We start from the raw sequence: 2,335 nt of genomic DNA on the forward strand, positions 1-2,335 counted from the left end.
AAAAAAAAATGAGATTTTAAAATTTCCGTTTTGAAAGATAGTGAGAAAAAGGGAATGCTGGTGCCATCTTGAGCCCGCCCTGGTGCGCAGCCCAGCCAAGGTTTGCGCACCAAGGTGCCCACCCTGGCGAAGGTGCGCGCCCGGGCAATTAACCCAACTTCCAACTTCGCGCGCGCCAGGGTGGGAGCGCACCCAACAACCGGGCCTGGGAAGAGCCAATGCGAGAAACCCCACCAAACTCTCTGACAAAAAAAGAGGGGGCGCTCCAGTAACCCCGCTTCGGAGCGCACCCTGGGCAAACCCAGCCAAGGTGCCCACCCCGGCCAAGGTGCAGGCGAGGTGCGCACCCGGGGCAAACCGGGCTCCGACAACGTGCACGCCGCACCTTGGAGCACACTTCGTAGCGCTCCCGGGTGCGCACCTCAGAGCACACCAAGGTGGGCAGCGAGGTGCGCACCTTTGATGCGCTGCCTTCACTAATTTCCAGAAAAGGCAAAAAAAAAAGGAGATTTTAAAATTTCCGTTTTGAAAGATAGTGAAAAAAACGGAACGCGCGTGCCATCTTGAGCCCGCCCTGGTGCGCAGCCCAGGTAAGGTGCCACCCTGGCAAAGGTGCGCACCCGGGCAATTAACCCTACTTCCGACTTCGTGCGCGCCAGGGTGGCAACCGGGCCTCGGAAGAGCCAATGCGAGAAACCCCACCAAACGCTCCGACAAAAAAAGAGGCGGCGCTCCAATAACCCCGCTTCGGAGCGCAGCCGGGGCAAACCAAGCCAAGGTGCCCACCCCGACGAAGGTGCACGCGAGGTGCGCACCCGGGGCAAACCGGGCTCCGACAACGTGCACGCAGCACCTTGGAGCACACTTCGAAGCACTCCCGGGTGCCCACCGGCGTTGCGCACCGTGGTGGGCAGCGAGGTGCGCACCTTTGATGCGCTGCCTTCACTAATTTCCAGAAAAAGGCAAAAAAAAATGAGATTTTAAAATTTCCGTTTTGAAAGATAGTGAAAAAAAAGGAACGCGGGTGCCATCTTGAGCCCGCCCTGGTGCGCAGCCCAGGCAAGGCATGCGCACCAAGGTGCCCACCCGAGGTGCACACCCGGGGCAAACCGGGCTCCGACTTCGTGCAGGCCGCACCTTGGAGCACACTTCGGAGCGCTCCTTGGTGCGCACCATGGTGCCCACCAGGGCGCACCCGGGGCAAACCGGGCTCCGACTTCGTGCACGCCGCACCTTGGAGCACACATCGGAGCGCTCCCAGGTTCGCACCAGCGTTGCGCACCTTTGATGCGCTGCCTTCACTAATTTCCAGAAAAGGCAAAAAAAAACGATATTTTAAAATTTCCGTTCTGAAAGATAGTGAAAAAAACGGAACGCGGGTGCCATCTTGAGCCCTTCCTGGTGCGCAGCCCAGGCAAGTTGTGCGCACCAAGGTGCCCACCCTGGCGGAGGTGCGCGCCCGGGGCAAACCGGGCTCCGACTTCGTGCACTGCATGGTGCCCACCAAGGCGCGCAACCCAGCCAAGGTGCCCACCGCAGCGAAGGTGCACGCGAGGTGCGCACCCGAGGTGCACACCCGGGGCAAACCGGGCTCCGACTTCGTGCACGCCGCACCTTGGAGCACACTTCAGAGCGCTCCTTGGTACGCACCAGGGCGCGCAACCCAGCCAAGGTGCTCACCCCGGCGAAGGTGCACGCGAGGTGCGCACCCGGGGCAAACCGGGCTCGAACTTCGTGCACGCCGCACCTTGGAGCACACATCGGAGCGCTCCCGGGTTCGCACCAGCATTGCGCACCTTTGATGCGCTGCCTTCACTAATTTCCAGAAAAGGCAAAAAAAAGAAAAAAATGAGATTTTAAAATTTCCGTTTTGAAAGATAGTGAAAAAAACGGAACGCGGGTGCCATCTTGAGCCCGCCCTGGTGTGCAGCCCAGGCAAGTTGTGCGCACCAAGGCACCCACCCTGGCCAAGGTGGGTCACGGGGTGGGTCCTAGGGTGGGTAACGGGGTGGGTACTAAGGTGCGTGCCAAGGTGGGTCATAGGGTGGGTGCCAAGGTGGGCACCAGGGTGGGTGTGCACCAACCCTAGCCAGGGTAGGTCACGGGGTGGTTGTCGGGGTGGGCGTCAAGGAGCCAAGGTGGGTGGCAAGTAGCCAAGTTGCGTGCCAAGGTGGGTGTCGGGGTGGGTGCCAAGGATCCAAGGTGGGTGCCAAGGAACCAAGGTGGGTGTCTGGGTGGGTGCCGAGGTGGGAGCCAGGGTGGGTCCCAAGGTGAGTGCAAAGGTGGGTGCCAGGGTCAAGGTGAGTGCCAATGTGGGTTCCAAGGTGCCAGGGTC

This window comes from Cryptomeria japonica, unplaced genomic scaffold (genome assembly GCF_030272615.1).
Source record: "Cryptomeria japonica unplaced genomic scaffold, Sugi_1.0 HiC_scaffold_891, whole genome shotgun sequence".
Taxonomy (NCBI): domain Eukaryota; kingdom Viridiplantae; phylum Streptophyta; class Pinopsida; order Cupressales; family Cupressaceae; genus Cryptomeria; species Cryptomeria japonica.